Source organism: Giraffa tippelskirchi, chromosome 2 (assembly GCF_054371585.1).
Source record: "Giraffa tippelskirchi isolate mGirTip1 chromosome 2, T2T-mGirTip1v1.2.pri, whole genome shotgun sequence".
Taxonomy (NCBI): domain Eukaryota; kingdom Metazoa; phylum Chordata; class Mammalia; order Artiodactyla; family Giraffidae; genus Giraffa; species Giraffa tippelskirchi.
This window is the reverse complement of record NC_137276.1, coordinates 212,703,015-212,715,639: the sequence shown is the minus strand read 5'-3', so window position 1 is coordinate 212,715,639 and position 12,625 is coordinate 212,703,015. Positions and strand designations below refer to the sequence as shown.

The 12,625-nt window shown below is 40.4% G+C and overlaps 1 pseudogene across 1 annotated transcript; it reads right to left on the bottom strand.

Annotated features, from left to right (window-relative positions):
* Positions 1–2,229: 2,229 nt before the first annotated feature.
* Positions 2,230–5,360, bottom strand: LOC145531344 (torsin-1A-interacting protein 1 pseudogene; annotated as a pseudogene). The gene has a single exon (XR_014072366.1). The product of XR_014072366.1 is annotated as a torsin-1A-interacting protein 1 pseudogene (transcript).
* Between the last annotated feature and the right edge of the window lie 7,265 nt (positions 5,361–12,625).

Sequence of the window (12,625 nt, the reverse complement as noted above, 5' to 3'; positions counted from 1 at the left end):
AAGGTAATGTCTCTGCTTTTTAATGCATTGTCTAAGTTTGTCATTACTTTCTTCCACAGGACTAGTGAAACAGAGACTTTGGAGGGCATAGACAAAACCTTGTGCATATCAGGACCCAGGAGAAAGGAGTAATGACCCCACAAGAGACTGAGCCAGGCTCACCTGTAGTGCTTGGGAGACTCTGGAGGAGGACTGGGTCAACAGTGCTCTGCCTTGGAGTCAGGGGCACTGTCTACAACAGTCCTTGGAGGCCTGGCATGCTGGCATAAGTCCTTTCAAAGGAGTTTGTCATTACCACCATTATCCCTACTATACAGGGAGGGAACACAGACCCACCCATTAGCAGAAAATTGTATTAAAAACTTACTGAGCATGGCCTTGTCACCAAACAAGACACAGTTTTCTCCACAGCCAGTTCCTCCCATCAGGAAGCTTGCACAAACCTCTTATCCTAATCCATTAGAGGGCAGAGAGAATGAAAGCCACAATCACGGAAAACTAACCAAACAAATCACATGAACCACAATCTTGCTTAACTCAATGAAGCTATGAGTCATGACATGTAGGGTCACCCAAGACAGATGGGTCATGATGAAGAGTTCTGACAAAATGTGGTCCACTAGAGAAGAGAATGGCAAACCACATCAGCATTCTTGCCTTGAGAACCCCATGAATAATAGGAAAAGGCAAAAAGATATGACACTGAAAGATGAACCCCCCAGTTTGGTAGGTGTCTAACATGCTACTGGAGGAGACTAGAAAAATAGCTCCAGAGGAATAAAGAGGCTGAGCCAGACTGGAAACAATGCTCAGTTGCAAATGTGTCTGGTCGTGAAAGTAAAGTCCGATGCTGTAAAGAACAATATTGCATAGGAAGCTGGAACATTAGGTCCATGAATCAAGATAAATCGGAAATGGTCAAAGAGGAGATAGCAAGAGAAAGCATCAACATTTTAGGAATCAGTGAACTAAGATGGACAGGAATGGGTGAATTTAATTCAGATGGACATTATATCTACTACCATGGGCAAGAATTCCTTGGAAGAAATGGAATAGCCCTCATAGTCAAAAGAAGAGTCTGAAATGCAGTATTTAAGTGCAATCGCAAAAACGACAGAATGACCTCCTAGAGTATGTCTTGCCAATTCATTTCCTTAATAAGTAGAAATAAGTAGAAATTTAAGGTAAAACAAAAAAGGGCTTAACAATTGGCCTTTTATGATTATTGCTTTCTGTTTACTTTTCCAATGAGTCACTTATCATCAGGTGGCCAAAATATTAGAGTTTCAGCTTCAGCATCAGTCCTTCCAATGAATATTCAGGACTAATTTCATTTAGTATTGATTGGTTTGATCTCCTTGCAGTCCAAGGGATTCTCAAAAGTCTTCTCTTGAAGTTCAAAGCATCAATTCTTCAGTGCTCAACTTTCTCTATAGTCAAACTCTCACATCCATACATGACTATTGGATAAACCATAGCCTTGACTAGATGGACCTTTGTTGGTAAAGTAATGTCTCTGATTTTTAATAAGCTGTCTAGCTTGGTCATAGCTTTTCTTTCAAGGGGCAAGCATCTTTTAATTTCATGACTGTAGTCACCGTCTGCAGTGAATTTGGAGCCCCCAAAAATAAAGTCTCTCACTGTTTCCATTGTTTCCCCATCTATTTGCCATGAAGTGATGGGACCAGATGCCATGATCTTAGTTTTCTGAATGTTGAGTTTTAAGCCAACTTTTTCCCTCTCTTCTTTTACTTTCATCAAGAGGCTCATTAGTTCTTTGTTTTCTGCCATTAGGGTGGTGTTCTCTGCATATATGAGGTTACTGATATTTCTCCCAGCAATCTTGATTCCAGCTTGTGCTTCATCCAGCCCAGCATTTTGCATGATGCATTCTGCATATAAGTTAAATAAGTTGGGTGACAATATACAACCTTGACATACTCCTTTCCCAGTTTGGAACCAGTCTGTTGTTCCATGTCCAGTTCTAACTGTTGCTTCTTGACCTGCATACAGATTTCTTCTTTTTTTTTTTTTTTTACAAACTGAAAAAGTAAATTTATTTAAATTACTAAAATAGCTTTCAAAGTCATTTACAGATCAGCTGCTACAATTATTTTTCCTGATATAAGTAATATTAATTATGTTAAAATTTTGGTCAATGAAACAGTTAATAAAAACATCTGTTTCTCCATATAATACATATAAGTATAAAATAAGCCTTTTCAAAAATTGTTTTAGAATCCTTTATAAATCAAGAATATCTGACTTCTGACAGTGCTGGAAACAAATTATAATAAGGAGTATAAATTTACAAATACTGGTAGTCCTAGTGGGAAGAAATAAGACCATACTCTACCATCAGTTACGGGATCCTCAAAAGGTAAATGATGAAGCCACTGACAGGCTCTAGTATTCTAAAAGCAATATTGTCATTTAAAGGTTCATAGACAATAAAAAAATAAAGTTGATCCAGAATTTTAAGCTTCTAAGAAACCCAAAGCTGCTGACAGATGAGAAAGCTGTTAAGAGATGCAAAGTTAAAACTGAAATACTATGGTACAGTAATGTACAGCAGTACATCTTAACATCCTTCATATATAGTAAACTTCACTTTCTTTCTGGCTTGAGGCACTCCACAGAATTTATCATGTGCATAGTAAGTCTTTATACTTGTTACAAGAGTGTCACTAAAGGACTTAGACTGCAACAAATGGACATGCAGAAAATCAAATCCCTCTTCAGTCACTGAGGAGAGGTGGTTCACAAAACAGTTTATCAATTTCTGACATTATCTTTCTTAACAAAACTTTCAGGATATGAACAAAATAAACTGCCTGAATTTGCCCATTCTTAAGAGCCAAGTGAGCAAATATACTAAACCTCGTCATATACTTGCTTCAGAATCCTTGGGAGGAGTAAAAATTTCTTAAAGGAAAATAAAAGTCCCAACAGAATTCACTGAGAATGGAGTTCATATAGCTATGTTTGATGAACCCCAGGTGACACTGACTTTTTTTTTTTAATTTCCGAGTGTGCATGGGGCGGCTTACAGAATCTTAGCTCCCCAAACAAGGATGGAACCCAGGCCCTCAGCAGTGAGAGCATGGAGTCCCACCCATTGGACCATCAAGGAATTCCCCCAGTGACTTTTTTTAATATTTCACCTTGAAGACTTTTCCTCCCCTTTCCTTCTCCATTCCACAACTTTTCCCTGGTCTCCGTTTCCCTGTCCTCCAAAATCAAAGAAAAAAAGAAAGAAACACCCAAACAAACACTCAGACGGCCTTTCATTATTTTTGTTCCTATAAGGAGAAGCTGACTAAGGAATTCACATCTAAATGATGTAAAAGAGAACAAAACAGGAAAGCCTACAGTTGTGTTCAGGGAGCTGTCTTACTAATAACAAACCCTGTGAAAAAAAGTCCAAGTTAAAAAATTGGGGAGGATTTATAGGAAGGAGCCTAATCCCTCCCACTGGTCATACCACAGCAATAATGATTCACCCTGGAATCTAAGTAGATCCTCTATGGGACTGTATATAATTTATAGTCTGTAGATATCATTAACACAGATCTCAGTGGCAAATGAGTCTCTCAGGTAACAGATAATTAGGCTGAATAAACAATACAGATGTTCCATGTTTACCTAAGAACCGAACCTCCTTTAAAAAGAAGCCAGTTGTTTCTGAGTGCTGTCTGGTTAGAAAGTTTGAAAAAATTCTCAGCACTTAAGACATAATTTTCTCTTCTGTCTTCCTTTAGAAGCAGATGCCCTTTTTCAGGTCATTTTCGGGTTGTACAGGCAGGACTAAGTGAGAAATACGGCTCCAGAGCCCGCTCAATTTGTCTGGGTCCATATGTTTGTAGGAGTTGGGTGTGTCAGAGTTGGTGAACTTGACTTGGAGGAAATCTCTCACTTTTTCTTCAATTTCCTTTAGGCCTAGACTGGTTCCCAGCGTCTCCTCCTCCAACAAGACAGTTAGGACTAAGGCTACATCTTTGAAGGCTGCATTTTCATGGTCGCAATACTTATAGAAGATCAAAGTAGAGCCTGCAGGCAGTGATTCAAAGCGGTGGACCACAGCTGCATTCTGGCCATTTTCGAATCCGTTGCTCAGTTCCTGATCTACTTTTTGTTTGACAACATCACTGTCTCGAGTAGCTTTGCCGGCCCCATCAATCCGGATGGCAGGAACACTACGGAAGGAGGTGTAGGCATCAGCGATTTGTTCCCTCAGACACCTGAGTGCTTCTTCAGCATCTCGGGCGGCAGTGAGCAGCAAGATCGCAGGCTGAGGCCGAGGTTGGGAACTATTGAGATGTTTTTCCAGGAATGTTAGGCTCCTTTTCCACAGCTTCTCATCTTGACCTTGGTACTTATTCATCAGTTGTTTCATCTGGTTCTGGAACTCTTGAACAGCAGTTGTTTCTGCTTCAGGAGAACAAGTATACCAAAAACTCCCAATGAGAAGACCGGCTATCACAACAAGGGGCCAATACCACTTTGTCTTGACAGAAGATGCACTTTTGGGTTGCCCAGTCATTTGTTGGTTGGAGATTGATGAAGACTGGTTTCCAACCTCTGATTTCTGAACACTGTCATCATCTGAAAAACTGCCATATATTGAACGCTTGCCTGGTGATGATGTTTGCATCCTAGTCCTTATTCTTGTGGTTTGTTCAACCCATTCCTGAGGAGTTTTCTGATATCCTGAGCTTAGCATTAACGGTTGCTTATCAAAAGCTGTGAAGTCTCCACTTTGTGATGACTGCCAAAGTGATTCTTTATATTGACTTGACAATCTGGTGGTTTGGTCTTAACAGTAACATTACTGTCAGAGCTGTCTTGATCATTTTCCTCAGTTTCCCCTTCTTCCAAGAAATTGACCTTCTGTTGGACACTGGCAGCTTCTAATTCACTCATTTTAGTATTTCCATTTGTTTTGTGTGCCGAATCAGATCTTGAGCTTCTTAGAGGGGGTCTACACAGGCTGGTTACAGGATCTTCACTCATCACTGGAGTCTCTTGTGTTCTCCTGAAAGCTTTCTTTGGGACCGTTTGGCTTAAAACAGTTTGTGAAGGTGGTTCATCCTCTCCGACTGTCTCAGCTTCGGATGAATGGGAGTCCCGTAATGCTCTTCTGGTCGTAACCGGAGACGGTCGTATCGGAGACGGCGGCGAGTGCGGCTGCTGCTGGAGGCGAGTAGCTCTCCGCGTCTGCATCTCCTCGGCTTCGTGGAGTCGGGGCTGCCTCCGCTGCCGAGACCGAAGGTAATAGGCGCTTTCTCTCACTTCCTCTTTCGCCGAATCGGGCCGGAACCTTTCTAGCGGAATCTGTCTTCCCACCCGGGCCTTTTCTCTGGCCGTCCGGGGCTCGAAGTCGCCGTACACTTCGGGCGGCTCTTCTGAGAACCTCACTCTGCATACAGATTTCTTAAGTGGCAGGTCAAGTGGTCTGGTATTCCCATCTCTTTCAGAATTTTCCTCAGTTTGCTGTGATCCACACAGTCAAAACCTTTGGCATAGTCAAGAAAGCAGAAGTGGATGTTTTTCTAGAACTCTCTTGCTTTTTCAATGATCCAAGGGATATTAGCAATTTGATCTCTGGTTCCTCTGCCTTTTCTAAATCCAGCTTGAACGTGTGGAAGTTCATGGTTCAGGTCCTATTGAAGCCTGGCTTGGAGAATTTTGACCACTACTTTGCTAGCGTGTGAGATAAGGGCAATTTTGCGATAGTTTGAGCATAGTTTGGCTTTGTCTTTCTTTAAAATTGGAATGCAAACTGACCTTTTCCAGTCCTGTGGCCACTGCTGAGTTTTCCAAATTTGCTGGCATATCGAGTGCAGCACTTTCACAGCATCATCTTTTAGGATTTGAAATAGCTCAACTGGAATTTCATCACCTCCACTAGCTTTGTTTGTAGTGATGCTTCCTAAGGCCCACCTGACTTCACACTCCAGGATGTCTGGCTTTAGGTAAGTGATCACACCATCTTGATTATCTGGGTCATGAAGATATTTTTTATATAGTTGTTCTGTGTGTTCTTCCCACATCTTCTTAATATCTTCTGCTTCTGTTAGGTCCATACCATTTTTGTCCTTTATCATGGCATCTGGTCCCATCACTTCATGGGAAGTAGATGGGGAAACAGTGGAAACAGTGTCAGACTTTATTTTTTGGGGCTCCAAAATCACTGCTGATGGTGATTGCAGCCATGAAATTAAAAGATGCTTACTCCTTGGAAGGAAGGTTATGACCAACCTAGATAGCATATTTAAAAGCAGAGACATTACTTTGCCAACAAAGGTTTGTCTAGTCAAGGCTATGGTTTTTCCAGTGGTCATGTATGAATGTGAGAGTTGGATGGTGAAGAAAGCTGAGTGCCGCAGAATTGATGCTTTTGAACTGTGGTGTTGGAGAAGACTCTTGAGAGTCCCTTGGACTGCAAGTTGGTCCAACCAGTCCATCCTAAAGGAGATCAGTCCTGGGTGTTCATTGGAAGGACTGATGTTGAAGCTGAAACACCAATACTTTGGCCACCTCATGCGAAGAGTTGGCTCATTGGAAAAGACCCTGATGCTGGCAAGGATTGGGGGCAGGAGGAGAAGGGGATGACAGATGATGAGATGTTTGGATGGAATCATTGACTCGATGGACATGGGTTTGGGTAAACTCCGGGAGTTGGTGATGGACAGGGAGGTCTGGCGTGCTGCGATTCATGGGGTCACAAAGAGTCAGACATGACTGTGTGGCTGAACTGAACTACTTCTATACACAACAGTATATGATGTTTTCACCAACTACATAATTCCATTTCCACGAAAATAAAAATCTGGCAATATTTATCAGTGATAGCAGCCTGAATAGTGATTGCCTCAAATTGAAGATAGTTTATTAAAGGCTCATTTTTGGGGAGAATGAGCAAGTTTTTCTGTGATATTGAAAGTATGCAATATCTTTATCTGTGTAGTGCATACACATACATACACAATCACACATAGTATACATACATATATGAACTATCAAGATTTCTGCATTTGACACTAGATACATTACCTTCACCCACTCCAGCACTCTTGCCTGGAAAATCCCATGGACAGAGGAGCCTGGTAGCCTACAATCCATGGGGTCACAGAGAGTGTGACACAACTGAGCAACCTCACTTTCACTTTCACACTACCCTCAGTAAACATTATTTGAAAATAAAGTGCTTTAAAATCTTACAAAAACTAATGGAATGTCAAGATTTTATGTAATAGAAATAATTCTGTGTATAATTGCTGATAGAATTAAAATTAACTCAAGCACTCTGAAGCACAATCTCACAAAATCCTATAAATTAAAAGCTATTTGGCCTTACGACTCAGCACTTTCAGATTAATCTTAGTGAAATGCTGATTTAAATACATTAGGATACATATATAAAAATGTCTAAACTAGCGTTTTCACATAATATAATATCAATAGGTATAAAGACAAATGATCTAAGGTCCTAAGGATGAATATTACAATCACAATTTTGAAAGACATAATGATGCCAAATAATTCATACAGTATGATGACACTCACATAACATGAAATATCAAAACCATATTATATAATTTAGCCACAGCTATATTAAAAGTGGGCTTCCCATGTGGCACAGTGGTAATGAGTCCATCTGCCAATACAGGAGCCCTGGGATATGTAGGTTCGATCCCTGGTGTGGGAAGATCCCCTGCAGTAGGAAATGGCAATCTGCTCCAGTGTTCTTGCCTGGAAAATTTTATGGACAGAGGAGCCTGGAGGGTTACAGTCCATGGGGTCACAAAGAGTCAGACACGATGGAGTATACGCACGCATATTAAAAATAAAATAAAACACATGGAATAAAACATGAAAATTCTTAATCTGGGAATAACAAATTAGAGTTTCAATTGTATTATTTATATTTTATTTATTTAAACTGGGGGATGTGTAACCAAAGCTTTATTATTTTCATATACATATAACTTAATACATAAATATTTTTAGAATGAATATTAACAGGAAATGTGTAAGCTAAACTACAAAGTAAACCCAGGAAAACATAGCTTCTATAGAAATTCTACAATAGACAGTATTATGGACTCTATGGGAGAGGGCGAGGGCAGGATGATATGGGAGAATGGCATGGAAGGATGTAAATTATCATATGTGAAACGAATCACCAGTCCTGGTTCAATGCATGATACAGGGTGCTCGGGGCTGGTGCACCAGGATGACCAGGAGGGATGGGATGGGAGGGAGGTGGGAGGGGGGTTCTGGAAGGGGAAAACATGTACACCCATGGTGGATTCATGTCAATGTATGGCAAAACAAATACAATATTGTAAAGTTAAAAAATAGATAAATAAACTAATTTAAAGGAAAAAAAGAAATTCTACAATCAATAATGTTTACAAAGAAAATATTAACAGTGACAAAAATGAATTCATGCATCTGACTGAACATGATATGAGGAAAAACTGTCATGTTCATTAACACTTGGCTGACAGTGGATATATTTCATATCTCTGCAACTCACATGTAAATAAAAATTGTATTTCCCTACTGAAATATGGTTTAATACTGTCATATTTACTGGTACCAAATGCATGCACAATGACAGCAGAGAGAATGAGTGATGTTGATCTAATTATCTCATTAAATGCATATCATATTTGAAGGGGAGCAGAATGCTCATTTTCTAGTCATTAATCCAGATCAACTAAGAAAACTAAAGAATAAAAAATGTCTTATAGCTTATAGCTTCTTTACAAGTTGAAATTGATGAAATATATGAACAGAGAACCAAGAGCTTTCATGGAATTTCTATTCAAAGGCTGTGTTCAGCTTCTTTATAAGAACAAGAAACAAAGTCAATTAAAGACAAACATTGGTTGGAAGAATTAAAGCAATTATTTTGAGAAACCAGGAGGCTGGATAAAAGCATCTGCATATATGTCCATAAACCATAGGGGAAATTCTTGTTATGAAGGCTGTATTTGATATCTTAGTACCTGAGCGGAAACTTTCTGGTATCCTCAACAAACGAGATATTTTTATCTGTTTCTTGCTGTTTGAAAATCTAGGTTGCCTGTTTAGTAAGCTGTTTCTCAGTTCTTGGCCAGGTCTCCATGGACTCTTTCCTTTTCCTTTCTATATCCCAAGGTTGCAGTCCGCTTTACTTCTCAGGATACTTATTTTCCAACTGCTCTGTTCCGAAGCTTCTCAGCAAAGACTGAATATGCGGTAGAGCATATTCACTCCCATATTTCTTTCTCTGTGAGCATTAAAGTAAGCACCTAAGCTCATCATTGTTTAATGAAAAGAGGCTATTAATTACAATATGAATATCATCAATAAAAAGGAAAGAGCACTACTTAGCTTGGGCTGCTAGAGCTAAAGTACCATAGACTGAGTGACTTAATAAACAGTTGTTTCTCACAGTTACAGAGGCTGAGAATTTCAAGATCAAGGTGCTGGCAGATTTGATTCCTGGTAAGAGCCTTCTTCCCGATTTACACACAACATCCTTTCAAGACATAAAATAGAAAGAGAGCTCTCTTCCTCTTTTTTTAAAAACACTAATCTCATCATAGAAAAAGCAAGAGAATTCCAGAAAAAATCTACTTCTGCTTCATTATGCTAAAACTTTGTGTGGATCACCACAAACTGTGGAAAATTCTTAGAGAAATGGGAATACCAGATCACTTACATGCCTCTTGAGAAACCTGCATACAGGTCAAGAAGCAACAGTTAGAACCAGACATGGAACAACTCAGTTCAGTCGCTCAGTCATGTCGGACTATTTGCGACCCCATGAATTGCAGCATGCCAGGCCTCCTGTCCACTATCAACTACTGGAGTTTACCCAAACCCTTGTCCATCGAGTCAGTGATGCCATCCAACCATCTCATCCTCTGTCGTCCCCTTCTCCTCCTGCCCCAATCCTTCCCAGCATTAGGGTCTTTTCCAAAGAGTCAACTCTTCGCATGAGGTGGCCAAAGTACTGGAGTTGCAGCTTCGACATCAGTCCTTCCAATGAACAACCAGGACTGATCTTTAGGATGGACTGGTTGGATCATCTGGCAGTCCAAGGGACTCTCAAGAGTCTTCTTCAACACCACAGTCCAAAAGGATTAGTTCTTCGGCACTCAGCTTTCTTCACCATCCAACTCTCATATCCATACATAACCACTGGAAAAACCATAGCCTTGACTAGACGGACCTTTGTTGGCAAAGTAATGTCTCCGCTTTTAAATATGCAGTCTAGGTTGGTCATAACCTTCCTTCCAAGGAGTAAGCGTCTTTTAATTTCATGGCTGCAATCACCATCAGCAGAGATTTTGAAGCCCCAAAAAATAAAGTCTGACACTGTTTCCACTGTTTCCCCATCTATTTCCCATGAAGTGATGGGACCAGATGTCATGATCTTAGTTTTCTGAACATTGAGCTGTAAGCCAACTTTTTCACTCTCCTCTTTCCCTTTCATCAAGAGGCTCTTTAGTTCTTCTTCACTTTCTGCCATAAGGGTGGTATCATCTGCATATCTCAGGTTAGTGATATTTCTCCTGGCAATCTTGATTCCAGCTTGTTTTTCTTTCAACCCAGCATTTCTCATGATGTACTCTGCATAGAAGTTAAATAAGCAAGGTGACAATATACAGCCTTGATGTACTCCTTTTCCTATTTGGAACCAGTATGTTGTTCCATGTCCAGTTCTAACTGTTGCTTCCTGACCTGCATACAGGTTTCTCAAGAGGCAGGTCAGATGGTCTGGTATTCCCATCTCTTTCAGAATTTTCTACAGTGTATTGTGATCCACACAGTCAAAGGCTTTGGCATAGTCAATAAAGCAGAAATAGATGTTTTTCTGGAACTCTCGTGCTTTTTTGATGATCCAGCGGATGTTGGCAATTTGATCTCTGGTTCCTCTGCCTTTTCTAAAACCAGCTTGAACATCTGAAATTTCACGGTTCACGTATTGCTGAAGCCAGCCTTGGAAAATTTTGAGCATTACTTTACTAGCGTGTGAGATGAGTGCAATTGTGCAGTAGTGTGAGCATTCTTTGGCATTGCCTTTCTTTGGGATAGGAATGAAAAGTGGAACAACTAACTGGTTCCTAATTGGGAAAGGAGTACGTCAAAGCTGCATATTGTCACCCTGCTTATTTAACTTAGAAGCAGAGCACACTCGAAATGTTGGGCTGGATTAACCAGAGCCAGAATCAAAACCACCAGAGTAATATCAATAACCTCAGATATGCAAATGACACCACCCTGATGATAGAAAGCAAAGAGGAACTAAAGAGCCTCTTGATGAAAGCGAAAGAAGAGAGTGAAAATGCTGCCTTAAAACTCAACATTCTAAAAATGAAAATCATGGCATACTGTCCCATCACTTCATAGCAAATAGTTGGGGAAACAATGAAAACACTGACAGACTTTATTTTCTTGGGCTCCAAAATCACTGCAGCTGGTAACTGCAGCCATGAAATTCAAAGATGCTTGCTCCTTGGAAGAAAAGCTCTGACAAACCTACACAGCATATTAAAAAGCAGAGCTATTACTTTGCCAACAAAGGTTCATCTAGTTACAGCTATGGTTTTTCCAATAGTCATGTATTAATGTGAGAATTGGACCATAAAGAAGACTGAGTGCAGAAGAATTGATGCTTTTGAACTTTAGTTTTGGAGAAGACTCTTGAGATTCCCTTGGACTTCAAGGACATCAAACTAGTCAATCCTAAAGGAAATCAGTCGTGGATATTCATTGGAAGGACTGATACTGAAACTAAAGCCCCAATATTTTGGCCACATGTTGCAAAGAGGACTCATTAGAAAAGACCCTGATACTCGAAAAGATTGAAGCCAGGAGGAGAAGGAGACGACAGAGGGTGAGATGGTTGGATGGCATCACTGACTAGATGGACATGAGTTTGAACAAGCTCTGGGATTTGGTGAAGGACAAGGAAGCCTGGCATGCTTTGCAGTGGATTTGCAAAGAGTTGGACATCACTGCGGAGAAGGCAATGGCAACCCACTCCAGAACTCTTGCCTGGAAAATCCCATGGACGGAGGAGCCTGGTAGGTTGCAGTCCATGGGGTCTCGAAGAGTCGGACACGACTGAGCGACTTCACTTTCACTTTTCACTTTCATTCATTGGAGAAGGAAATGGCAACCCACTCCAGTGTTCTTGCCTGGAAAATCCCAGGGACCGCAGAGCCTGGTGGGCTGCCGTCTATGGGGTCGCACAGAGTCCTACACGACTAAAGCGACTTAGCAGCAGCAGTAGCAGGACATGACTGAGTGACTGAACAACAACAAATCTCATTACAGGGGGCTTACTTTTATGACCTCATTTAAACCTGATTACTTTCCAAAGACCCCACCTCCAGACACTATCACATTGAGAGTTAGAGATTCAAAATATAAATTTGGGAGAGACATAAACATTCATTCCTAATAACACACGAATTCTAGAAATATTAACATGTAATAGCAATCCACCGTATCCCAGGTTCTTGACTCTTTTCTTACATAGATCTGGAAGTTTTCACAGGATATGCTGAAAAATAGGCTAAATTTCACAATTTGCCTTACTGACCTCAATTTCTATTTG